Source organism: Arachis hypogaea, chromosome 9 (genome assembly GCF_003086295.3).
Source record: "Arachis hypogaea cultivar Tifrunner chromosome 9, arahy.Tifrunner.gnm2.J5K5, whole genome shotgun sequence".
NCBI lineage: Eukaryota > Viridiplantae > Streptophyta > Magnoliopsida > Fabales > Fabaceae > Arachis > Arachis hypogaea.
The window spans coordinates 56,660,837-56,674,674 of NC_092044.1; the positions used below are offsets into that span (position 1 = coordinate 56,660,837).

The 13,838-nt window shown below is 38.8% G+C and overlaps 1 non-coding gene across 1 annotated transcript; it reads left to right on the top strand.

Annotated features, from left to right (window-relative positions):
• Positions 1–6,027: 6,027 nt before the first annotated feature.
• LOC112713372 (small nucleolar RNA R71) lies at positions 6,028–6,131 on the top strand. The gene has a single exon (XR_003158345.1). It is a non-coding gene; the product is annotated as a small nucleolar RNA R71 (small nucleolar RNA).
• The last annotated feature ends 7,707 nt before the right edge of the window (positions 6,132–13,838 follow it).

Sequence of the window (13,838 nt, forward strand, 5' to 3'; positions counted from 1 at the left end):
ATCATCTGTCGGTTCTTAATCAGGTTGGAGTAGAATCCAGTGATTCTTTTGCGTCTGTCACTAACGCCCAGCCTTCAGGAGTTTGAAGCTCGTCACAGTCATTCAATCCCGGAATCCTACTCGGAATACCACAGACAAGGTTAGACTTTCCGGATTCCCATGAATGCCGCCATCAATTCTAGCTTATACCACGAAGATTCTGATTAAAGAATCCAAGAGATATGCGCCAGGCCTAAGGTAGAACAAAAGTGGTTGTCAGTCACGCGTGTTCATAGGTGAGAATGATGGTGAGTGTCACGGATCATCACATACATCAAGTTGAAGTGCAACGAATATCTTAGAACAGGAATAGATCGAATTGGATAGAAAATAATAGTAATTGCATTGAAACTTGAGGAACAGCAGAGCTCCACACCCTTAATCTATGGTGTGTAGAAACTCCACCATTGAAAATACATAAGTGAAAGGTCCAGTAATGGCCGAATGGCCAGCCCCCAAGACGTGATCAATAGTCTCCTAAGATGAATAATAAAATAAAACTGATACCAAAGATTTCTATTAAACTAGTAAAAAGTTCTATTTATACTAAACTAGCTACTAGGGTTTACAAAGATAAGTAATTGATGCATAAATTCACTTCTGGGGCCCACTTGGTGTATGTTTGGGCTGAGCTTGATCTATCCACGAGCTGAGGCTTCTCTTGGAGTTGAACGCCAAGTTGTAACGTGTTTTGGGCGTTCAACTCCGGTTCGTGACGTGTTTCTGGCGTTTGACTCCAGACAGCAACATGGAACTGGCGTTGAGCGCCAGTTTACATAGTCTAATCACGAATAAAGTATGAACTATTATATATTTCTGGAAAGCTCTGGATGTTCTCTTTCCAATGCCGTTTAGAGCGCGCCATTTGGAGTTCTGTAGCTCCAGAAAATCCATTTCGAGTGCAGGGAGGTCAGATTCCAACAGCATCAGCAGTCCTTTGTCAGCCTCCTTATCAGAGTTTTGCTCAGGTCCCTCAATTTTAGCCAAAAAATTCCTGAAATCACAGAAAAGCACAAAAACTCATAGTAAAGTCCAAAAACGTGAATTTAGCATAAAAACTAATGAAAACATCCCTAAAAGTAACTAGATCATACTAAAAACTTCCTAAAAACAATGCCAAAAAGCGTATAAATTATCCGCTCATCACAACACCAAACTTAAATTGTTGCTTGTCCCCAAGCAACTGAAAATCAATTAGGATAAAAAGAAGAGAATATACTATAAATTCCAAAATATCAATGAATATTAATTCTAATTAGATGAGCGGGACTTGTAGCTTTTTGCTTCTGAACAGTTTTGGCATCTCACTTTTTCCTTTGAAGTTCAGAATGATTGGCTTCTCTTGGAACTTAGAACTTCGGATAGTGTTATTGATTCTCCTAGTTAAGTATGTTGATTCTTGAACACAGCTACTTTTATGAGTCTTGGCCGCGGTCCTAAGCACTTTGTTTTCCAGTATTACCACCGAATACATAAATGCCACAGACACATGACTGGGTGAACCTTTTCAGATTATGACTCAGCTTTGCTAGAGTCCCCAGTTAGAGGTGTCCAGAGCTCTTAAGCACACTCTTTTTGCTTTGGATTACGACTTTAACCACCCAGTCTCAAGCTTTTCACTTGGACCTGCATGCCACAAGCACATGGTTAGGGACAGCTTGATTTAGCCGCTTAGGCCTGGATTTTGGTTCCTTGGGCCCTCCTATCCATTGATGCTCAAAGCCTTGGATCCTTTTTACCCTTGCCTTTTGGTTTTAAGGGCTATTGGCTTTTTCTGCTTGCTTTTTCTTTTTCTTTATATATATATATATATTTTTTTCACAAGCTTTTGCTTTTTCACTGCTTTTTCTTGCTTCAAGAATCAATTTCATGATTTTTTAGATCATCAATAACATTTCTCTTTGTTCATCATTCTTTCAAGACCAATAATTTTAACATTCATAAACAACAAGATAAAAAATATGCACTGTTCAAGCATTCATTCAGAAAACAAAAAGTATTGTCACCACATCAATATAATTAAATTAAATTCAAGGACAATTTTTGAAATTTGTGTACTTCTTGTTCTTTTTTAATTAAAAACATTTTTTTATTTACGAGAGGTGAAGGATTTATGGAATTTTATTCATAGCTTTAAGACATAGTTACTACATACTAATGATCATGAAGTAGAGACACAAAACATAAATAGACATGAAGCATAAAAAATTGAAAAAAATAGAGAAATAAGAACAAGGAATGAGTCTACCTTAGTGGCGTCTTCTTCTTGAAGGATCAACAATGTCCTTAAGCTCTTCTATGTCCCTTCCTTGCCTTTGTTGCTCCTCCCTCATTGCTCTTTGATCTTCTCTTATTTTATGGAGAATGATGGAGTGCTCTTGATGTTCCACCCTTAATTGTTCCACATTGTAACTCAAATCTTCTAAGGAAGTGTTGAGTTATTCCCAATAGTTGTTGGGAGGAAAGTGCATCCCTTGAGGCATCTCTGGGATTTCTTGGTGATGAGCTTCCCCATGCGTCCCTTGGGCTCCATGAGTGGGCTCTCTTGTTTGCTCCATCCTTTTCTTAGTGATGGGCTTGTCCTCCTTAATGAGGATGTCTCCTTTTATGATAACTCTAGCTGAGTAACATAGATGGCAAATAAGATGAGGAAAAGCTAGCCTTGCCAAAGTAGAGGACTTATCGGCTATTTTGTAGAATTCATGGGAGATGACTTCATGAACTTCTACTTCCTCTCCAATCATGATGCTATGAATCATGATGGCCCGATCCACAGTAACTTTAGATCGGTTGCTAGTGGGGATGATGGAATGTTGAATGAACTCCAACCATCCTCTAGCCACAGGCTTGAGGTCCAGTCTTCTTAGTTGAATCGGCTTGCCTTTGGAGTCTCTTTTCCATTGAGCTCCTTCCACACATATGTCCATAAGGACTTGGTCCAACCTTTGATTAAAGTTGACCCTTCTAGTGTAGGGGCGTACATCTCCTTGCATCATGGGCAAGTTGAACGCCAACCTCACATTTTCCGGACTAAAATCTAAGTATTTCCCCCGAACCATTGTAAGATAGTTCTTTGGATTCGGGTTCATACTTTGATCATGGTTCCTAGTGATCCATGCATTGGCATAGAACTCTTGAACCATTAAAATCCCGACTTGTTGAATGGGGTTGGTTAGAACTTCCCAACCTCTTCTTTGGATCTCATGTCGGATCTCCGGATACTCATTTTTCTTGAGCTTGAAAGGGACCGCAGGGATCACCTTCTTCTTGGCCACAACATCATAGAAGTGGTCTTGATGGGCTTTGGAGATGAATCTTTCCATCTCCCATGACTCGGAGGTGGAAGCTTTTGTCTTCCCTTTCCCTTTTCTAGAGGATTCTCCGGCCTTGAGTGCCATCAATGGTTATGGAAAAACAAAAAGCTTATGCTTTTACCACACCAAACTTAAAATATTGCTCGCCCTCGAGCAAGAGAAGAAAGAAAAGAAGAAGAAGAAGAAGAAAATATGGAGGAGAAGGGGAAGTGTAGGTTTCGGCCAAGGTATAAAAGAGGGGGTTGTGTTGTGTGAAAATGAAGTAGAATGGAGGGGTATATATAGGGAGGGGGGAGAGGGTAGGTTCGGCCATTTAGTGTGGGTTTGGGTGTGAAAGATTCTTGAATTTTGAAGGTAGGTGGGGTTTATGGGGAAGAGTGGATGGATGTGAGTGGTGAAGGGGTAATTGGGAAGAGAGATTGAGGTGATTGGTGAAGGGTTTTGGGGAAGAGTGCTTATTGGAAAGAGAGAATGAATGTTGAGAAGAGGGGAGAATATGTTAGGTGGGGATCCTGTGGGGTCCACAGATCCTGAGGCGTCAAGGATTTACGTCCCTGCACCAATTAGGCATGTAAAATGCCTTAGCATACCATTCTAGCGTTTAAATGCCGAAATGATGCACGTTCTGGGCGTTCAACGCCCATGTGCAGCATGTTTCTGGCGTTGAACGCCAGTTCCATGCTTGTTACTGGTGTTCAGCGCCAGCTTTCCTCAGGGCACATTCCTGGCGTTCAAACGCCAAGATGTTGCTTGTTTCTGGCGTTCAGCGCCAGATCCATGCTCTGTTCTGGCATTGAACGCCAGCCAGATGCACCTTACTGGCGTTTAAACACCAGTAAGGCCTTCCTCTAGGGTGTGATTTTTCCTCTGCTGTTTTTGATTCTGTTTTTAATTTTAATAGTTTTTCGTGACTCCTCATGATCATGAACCTACTAAAACACAAAATAACATTAAAATAAAAAGAAAATTAGATAAATAAAAATTGGGTTGCCTCCCAACAAGCGCTCTTTTAATGTCACTAGCTTGACAGTGGGCTCTCATGGAGCCTTAGAGAAGTTCAGAGCATGATGAAGGTTTCCCAACACCAAACTTAGAGTTTGATTGTGGGGGCTCTTTTGGACTCTGTATTGAGAGAAGCTCTGCATGCTTACTCTCTTTTGTTACAGAGGGATGGCCATGTGCCTTAAACACAAGGTAGTCACCATTCAATTGAAGGACTAATTCTCCTCTATTAACATCTATTATAGCGCCTGTTGTGGCTAGGAAAGGTCTTCCAAGGATGATGCATTCATCCTCTTCCTTCCTAGTGTCTAGGATTATGAAATCAGTAGGGATGTAAAGGCCTTCAACCTTTACCAACACATCCTCTACTAATCCATAAGCCTGTCTTACTGACTTGTCTGCCAATTGTAATGAGAATAAGGCAGGTTGTACCTCAATGATCCCTAGTTTCTCCATTACAGAGAGTGGCATAAGATTTATGCCTGACCCCAGGTCACACAGAGCTTTTTCAAAGGTCATGGTGCCTATGGTACAGGGTATTAAGAATTTCCTAGGATCTTGTTTCTTTTAAGGTAGAGTTTGCTGAACCCGTGTATCTAGTTCACTAATGAGCAAGGGAGGTTCACCTTCCCAAGTCTCATTACCAAACAACTTTGCATTCAGCTTCATGATAGCTCATAGATATTGAGCAACTTGCTCTCCAGTCATATCTTCATCCTCTTCTGAGGAAGAATAGTCTTCAGAGCTTATGAATGGCAGAAGGAGATTTAGTGGAATCTCTATGGTCTCTATATGAGCCTCAGATTCCTTTAGGTCCTCAATAGGGAACTCCTTCTTGTTTGAGAGACGTCCCAGGAGGTCTTCCTCACTAGGATTTTCGTCCTTCTCCTCCCTTATGCATTCGGCCATATTGATTACATCAATGGCCTTGCACTCTCCTCTTGGATTCTCTTCTGTATTGCTTGGGAGAATATTGGGAGGAGTTTCAATGATTTTCTTACTCAGCTGGCCCACTTGTGCCTCCAAATTTCTAATGGAGGATCTTGTTTCACTCATGAAACTTAAAGTGGCCTTAGACAGATCAGAGACTATGTTTGATAAGTTAGAAGTGCTCTGTTCAGAATTCTCTGTCTGTTGCTGAGAAGATGATGGAAAAGGCTTATTATTGCTTAGCCTGTTTCTTCTACCATTATTAAAGCCTTATTGAGGCTTTTGTTGATCCTTCCATGAGAAATTTAGATGATTTCTCCATGATGAATTATAGGTGTTTCCATAAGGTTCACCTATGTAATTAACCTCTGCCATTGCAGGGTTCTCAAGATCATAAGCTTCTTTAGAAGCTGCCTTTTTAGTACTGTTGGATGCATTTTGCCATCCATTCAGACTTTGAGAGATCATGTTGACTTGCTGAGTCAACACTTTGTTTTGAACCAATATGGCATTCAGAGCATCAATTTCAAGAACTCCCTTCCTCTGAGGCGTCCCATTATTCACGGAATTCCTCTCAGAAGTGTACATGAATTGGTTATTTGTAACCATGTCAATAAGTTCTTGAGCTTCTACAGGCATTTTCTTTAGGTGAATGGATCCACCTGCAGAATGGTCCAATGACATATTAGAGAACTCAGATAGACCATAATAGAATATATCTATCATGGTCCATTCTGAAAACATGTCAGAAGGACATCTTTTGGTCATCTGTTTGTATCTTTCCCAAGCTTCATAGAGGGATTCACCATCTTTTTGTTTGAAGGTCTGAACATCCACTCTAAGCTTGCCCAGCTTTTGAGGAGGAAAGAATTTAGCCAAGAAGGCCGTGACCAGCTTATTCCAGGAGTCCAGTCTATCCTTAGGTTGTGAATCCAACCATGTTCTAGCTCTGTCTCTTACAGCAAAAAGGGAAAAGCATGAGCCTGTAGACTTCAGGATCTACTCCATTCGTCTTTACAGTCTCACAAATCTGCAAGAACTCAGTTAAAAACTAGTAAGGATCTTCAGATGGAAGTCCATAAAACTTGCAGTTCTGTTGTATTAGAGCAACTAATTGAGGTTTCAGCTCAAAATTGTTTGCTCCAATGGCCGGAATGGAGATGCTTCTTCCATCAAATTTGAAAGTTAGTTTAGTGAAATCACCAAGCATCCTCCTTACATTATTGTTGTTGGGTTTTGCTGCCATCTCCTTTTCTTGTTCGAAAATTTCAGAAAGGTTATCTCTGGATTGTTGTAATTTAGCTTCTCTGAATTTCCTCTTCAGAGTCCTTTCAGGTTCAGGATCAGCTTTAACAAGAATGCCTTTTTCCTTGTTCCTGCTTATATAGGGAAGAAGATAACAAGAAAAGAAAGAGGAATCCTCTATGTCACAGTATAGAGATTTCTTTATGTTAGCAGAAGAAGAAAGGGAATAGGAGTGAAGAAGAATGAATAGATAGGGGCAGTGATTTGAGATGAAGAGAGATGAAGAGAAGTGTTAGTAAATAAATAAATAAATAGAAGAAGGGGAGAGTGAAGAAATTTCGAAAATAAATTTGAAAAGAAGTTAAATGATTTTCGAAAATAAAAGATAAGATAGAATTAAAATTAAAATAATTAATTAATTAAAAAGAATTTTTGAAAAAGTGATGAGATATTTTCAAAAATTAGAGAGGGAAAAGTTGTTAGGTGGTTTTGAAAAAGATAAGAAACAAACAAAAAGTCAAATAGTTAGTTGAAAAAGATATTAAAATCAAATTTGAAAAGATAAGAAGATAAGAAGTTAGATAAGATATTTTGAAATTAAATTTTTGAAAAAGATAAAATTTTGAAAAAGATATGATATAAAAGATAAGATAAGATAGATTTAATTTTTAAAATTAATTACTTAACTAACAAGAAATTAAAAGATAAGATTCTAGAATTTAAAGATTGAACCTTTCTTAACAAGAAAGTAACAAACTTCAAATTTTTGAATCAATCATATTAATTGTTAGCATAATTTTTGAAAATTTGAAATAAAATTAAGAAAAATATTTTTGAAAAATAAATTTCAAAATTTTCGATAAAATGGAAAAAATGAAAAATATATGATTTTTGAAAAAGATTTTAAAAAGATAAGATTTTTAAAATTGAAAATTTGACTTGACTTACAAGAAATAACTAATTTTAAAAGTTTTTGACTAAGTCAACTCAAATTTTCGAAATTTTGGAGAGAAATAAGGAAAATATATTTTTTTAATTTTTGAATTTTTGATGAGGAGAGAGAAAAATACAAAAATGATTCACAACATGAAAATTATGAATCAAAACTCATGATGCATGCAAGAACACTATGAATGTCAAGATGAACACTAAGAACACCTTGAAGATCATGATGAACATCAAGAACATAATTTTGAAAATTTTTTGATGCAAAGAAAACATGCAAGATACCAAACTTAGAAATCTTTAATGCATGGACTCTAACAAACGAAAAATGCATATGAAAAACAACAAATAACACAAAACAAGAAAACATCAAGATCAAACAAGAAGACTTGTCAAGAACAACTTGAAGATAATGAAGAACACCATGAATGCATGAATTTTCGAAAAATGCAAGAAAAATTTTTAAAGTATGCAATTGACACCAAACTTAAAAATTGACTCAAGACTCAAACAAGAAACACAAAATATTTTTGGTTTTTATGATTTTATGTTTTTTTTGGTATTTTCTTTATTTATTTTCGAAAAAAAAGGAAAAAAAAATTTTTTTTGAAAATTTTTTGAAACAAAACAAAAAGAAAATTACCTAATCTGAGCAACAAGACGAACCGTCAGTTGTCCATACTCGAACAATCCCTGGCAACGGCGCCAAAAACTTGGTGGACGAAATTGTGATCATCAACAATGGCTCCAAAGGCTTGGTGCTCTCAAACATGAATCACACTTTATCACAACTCCGCACAACTAACCAGCAAGTGTACTGGGTCGTCCAAGTAATAACTTACGTGAGTAAGGGTCGATCCCACAGATATTATTGGTATGAAGCAAGATATAGTCATCTTGTAAATCTCAGTTAGGTGGATAATAATTGATTTTGGGAAATATAAAGAGATACTTGCTTAAATAATAAAGGATAGAAATACTTATGTAAATTAATGGTGGGAATTTCAGATAAGTGTATGGAGATGTTTGTCCCTGGGCATTTATCCAATTTTATCACTCCCTTCTATGGCAAGCTGTATGTAGGGCATCACCGTTGTCAATGGCTACCGATGAGCAGATAATTTATACGCTTTTTGGCATTGTTTTTAGTATGTTTTAGTTAGTTTTTATTATATTTTTATTAGTTTTTAGTTGAAATTCACTTTTCTGGACTTTACTATGAGTTTGTGTGTTTTTCTATGATTTCAGGTATTTTCTGGCTGAAATTGAGGGACCTGAGCAAAAATCTGATTCAGAGGCTGAAAAGGACTACAGATGCTGTTGGATTCTGACCTCCCTGCACTCGAAGTAGATTTTCTGAAGCTACAGAAGCCCAATTGGCGCGATCTCAACTGCGCTGGAAAGTAGACATCCTGGGCTTTCCAGCAATGTATAATAGTCCATACTTTGCCCAATATTTGATGGCCCAAACAGGCGTTCCAAGTCAGCTCAAGAATTCTGGTGTAAAACGCCAGAACTGGCACAAGAATGGGAGTTAAACGTCCAAACTGGCACAAAAGCTGGCGTTTAACTCCAAGAAGAGTCTCTACACAAAAATGCTTCAATGCTCAGCCCAAGCACACACTAAGTGGGCCCGGAAGTGGATTTTTATGTCATTTACTCATCTTTGTAAACCCTAAGCTACTAGTTCTCTACAAATAGGACCTTTTGCTATTGTATTAGACATCTTGGTAGCTATCTTTGAGTAGTCTTATGCTATCTTAGATCATGGGGGCTGGCCTCTCGGCCATGCCTAGACCTTGTTCTTATGTATTTTCAATGGTGGAGTTTCTACACACTATAGATTAAGGTGTGGAGCTCTGCTGTACCTCGAGTATTAATGTAATTACTATTGTTCTTCTATTCAATTCAGCTTATTCTTGTTCTAAGATATCACTTGTTCCTCAACTTGATAAATGTGATGATCCGTGACACTCATCATCATTCTCACCTATGAACGTGTGCCTGACAACCACCTCCGTTCTACCTTAGATTGAGTGGATATCTCTTGGGTTCCTTAATCAGAATCTTCGTGGTATAAGCTAGAATTGATGGCGGCATTCAAGAGAATCCGGAAGGTCTAAACCTTGTCTATGGTATTCTAAGTAGGATTCAAGGATTGAATGACTGTGACGAGCTTCAAACTCTCGATTGTGGGGCGTTAGTGACAAACGCAAAAGAATCACTGGATTCTATTCCGACATGATCGAGAACCAACAGCTGAATAGTCGTGCTGTGACAGAGCGCGTTGAACATTTTCACTGAGAGGACGGGACTGTAGCCATTGACAACGGTGATGCCCAACATACAGCTTGCCATGGAAAGGAGTAAGAAGGATTGGATGAAGACAGTAGGAAAGCAGAGAGACAGAAGGGACAAAGCATCTCCATACGCTTATCTGAAATTCTCACCAATGAATTGCATAAGTATCTCTATCTTTATTTTATGCTTTATTCATAAATCATTCATAACCATTTGAATCTGCCTGACTGTGATTTACAAGATGACCATAGCTTGCTTCATACCAACAATCTCCGTGGGATCGACCCTTACTCGCGTAAGGTTTATTACTTGGACGACCCAGTGCACTTGCTGGTTAGTTGTGCGAAGTTGTGATAAAGAGTTGAGATTGCAATTGAGCGTACCATGTTGATGGTGCCATTGATGATCACAATTTCGTGCACCAGCTACATCCCATCCTCTCAGTAAAAATGGTCCAAATGCTCTGTCACAGTACGGCTAATCATCTATCGGTTCTCAATCAGGTTGGAGTAAAATCCAGTGATTCTTTTGTGTCTGTCACTAACGCCCAGCCTTCAGGAGTTTGAAGCTCATCACAGTCATTCAATCCCGGAATCCTACTCGGAATACCACAGACAAGGTTAGACTTTCCGGATTCCCATGAATGCCGCCATCAATTCTAGCTTATACCACGAAGATTCTGATTAAGGAATCCAAGAGATATGCGCCCGGCCTAAGGTAGAACGGAAGTGGTTGTCAGTCACACGCGTTCATAGGTGAGAATGATGATGAGTGTCACGGATCATCACATTTATCAAGTTGAAGTGCAATGAATATCTTAGAACAGGAATAGATCGAATTGGATAGAAAATAATAGTAATTGCATTGAAACTTGAGGTACAGCAGAGCTCCACACCCTTAATCTATGGTGTGTAGAAACTCCACCGTTAAAAATACATAAGTGAAAGGTCCAGGCATGGCCGAATGGCCAGCCCCCAAGACGTGATCAATAGTCTCCTAAGATGAATAATAAAATAAAACTAAGACCAAAGATTTCTAATAAACTAGTAAAAAGTTCTATTTATACTATACTAGCTACTAGGGTTTACAAAGATAAGTAATTGATGCATAAATTCACTTCCGGGGCCCACTTGGTGTATGTTTGGGCTGAGCGTGATCTATCCACGAGCTGAGGCTTCTCTTGGAGTTGAACGCCAAGTTGTAACGTGTTTTGGGCGTTCAACTTCGGTTCGTGACGTGTTTCTGGCGTTTGACTCCAGACAGCAACATAGAACTGGCGTTGAGCGCCCGTTTACGTAGTCTAATCACGAATAAAGTATGGACTATTATATATTGCTGGAAAGCTCTGGATGTCTACTTTCCAACACCGTTAAGAGCGCGCCATTTGGAGTTCTGTAGCTCCAAAAAATCCATTTCGAGTGCAGGAAGGTCAGATTCCAACAGCATCAACAGTCCTTTGTCAGCCTCCTTATCAGAGTTTTGCTCAGGTCCCTCAATTTTAGCCAGAAAATACCTGAAATCACAGAAAAATGCACAAACTCATAGTAAAGTCCAGAAATGTGAATTTAACATAAAAACTAATGAAAACATCCCTAAAAGTAGCTTGATCCAACTAAATACTACCTAAAAATAATGCCAAAAAACGTATAAATTATCCACTCATCATAGACCTGTTAATCTCCTGTTACAGAAGTGAGTGCCTTGATCACTCACGATTGTACGTGGTGATCCAAAGCGACAGATAATATTATTTCGAACAATGGAGACAATAATGTTAGCATCATTAGTGTGGGTAGGAATTGCTTCCACCCATTTAGAAACATAATCTACAGCTAACAATACATATAAGAAACCATGAGAGTTTGGAAATGGACCCATGAAGTCAATGTCCCAAACATAAAAAATTTCACAGAACAACATAGGTTGTTGGGGCATCTCATCCCTTTTAGATATATTTCTAAACCTCTGGCATGGTGAGCAAGATTCACAGAAAGCAGTGACATCCTTAAATAGTGTGGGCCACCAGAATCCATAGTCCAGAATTTTTCTAGTCGTCCTTTGAGGATCAAAGTGTCCACCACTCTCTGAAGAGTGGCAGGCCTCTAAAATTGACTGGAATTCTGACTGTGGCACACACCTCCTAATTATCTGGTCAGCACCACATCTCCGTAAATATGGGTCATCCCAAATATAATACTTGGACTTGCTTTTAAGCTTGTCCTTTTGATGTTTAGTAAAATCAGGAGGGAAGGTACAACTGACAAGATAATTAGCTATAGGTGCATACTAAGGAACTACTTCAGATATTGTGTGCAAGCTATCAAATGGAAAAGCATCATTGATAGGAGTAGAGTCATCCTTAATGTGCTTTAGGTGACTCAGGAGGTCCGCCACTAAATTCTGAGTACCACTCCTATCTTTAATCTCTAAATCAAATTCTTGCAGCAATAATATCCAACGTATGAGCCTTGGTTTGGACTCTTTCTTAGCTAACAAATATTTTAGAGCTGCATGGTCTGAGTACACTACCACCTTAGTACCAAGTAAGTAGGCTTGGAATTTATCCAGAGAAAAAACAATAGCCAGAAGCTCTTTTTCAGTGGTAGTGTAATTAGACTGAGTAGCGTCTAAGGTCTTAGAAGCATAGGCAATAATAAAAGGGTCCTTACTTTCGCGTTGAGCCAACGCCGCTCCTATTGCGTAGTTGGAGGTGTCACATTATCTCAAATGATTGACTCTAGTCAAGCCCTCTCACAATGGGGGCTTGGGTCAAGGCAGTCTCAGCTTATCAAATGCCTCCTTGTAGTCCGCACTTAGCTCGAACTCAACATCCTTCTGCAGCAGTTGGGGTAAAGGCAATGCTACCTTACTGAAGTCCTTAATAAAGCACCGGTAAAAACCTGCATGACTCAGAAACGAGCGGACTTCCCTCACATAGAAGGGGGTAAGGTAAACCAGAAATAACATCCACCTTTGCTGGATGAACTAAAATACCAGTATTAGAAACAACATGTCCTAGAACAATACCTTGTTGTACCATAAAATGACATTTTTCAAAATTTAATACAAGGTTTGAACTAACACACCTGTCTAATACTCTAGCTAAACTATCCAAGCCAAGGCTAAAAGAATCACCATACACACTAAAGTTGTCCATGAAAACTTCCATACAATTCTCAAGAAGATCTGAGAAAATGCTCATCATGCATCTTTGGAACGTAGCTGGTGCATTACATAAGGCAAAAGGCATCCTCTTATATGCATACGTTCCAAAGGGACATGTAAAAGTCATTTTCTCTTGATCTTTAGGAGCTATATGAATTTGAAAATAGCCAGTGTAACAATCTAAAAAATAGTAGTGTGATTTACCTGACAGGCGATCAAGCTTCTGATCGATAAAGGGCAACGAGAAGTGATCCTTATGGGTAGCTTGATTGAGGCGCCTGTAATCGATGCAGACCCTCTAGGCATTCTGCACTCGAGTTGCAATGAGCTCCTGATGAGCGGATAATTTATACGCTTTTTGGCATTGTTTTTAGGTAGTTTTTAGTAGGATCTACCTACTTTTAGGAATGTTTTCATTATTTTTTATGAAAAATTCACATTTCTGGACTTTACTATGAGTTTGTGTGTTTTTCTATGATTTCAGGTATTTTCTGGCTGAAATTGAGGGACCTGAGCAAAACTCTGATAAGAAGGCTGACAAAGGACAACTGATGTTGTTGGATTCTGACCTCCCTGTACTCGAAAAAGATTTTCTAGAGCTACAGAACTCCAAATGGCGCTCTCTCAATGGCGTTGAAAAGTAGACATTCAGAGCTTTCCAGAAATATATAATAGTCCATACTTTATTTGAGATTAGACGACGCAAACTAGCGCTCAACGCCAGTTCCATGCTGTATTCTGGAGTCAAACGCCAGAAACACGTCACGAACTAGAGTTGAACGCCAAAAACACGTTACAACTTGGCGTTCAACTCCAAAAGAAGCCTCTGCACGTGTAACGCTCAAGCTCAGCCCAAGCACACACCAAGTGGGCCCCAAAAGTGGATTTCTGTGTCAA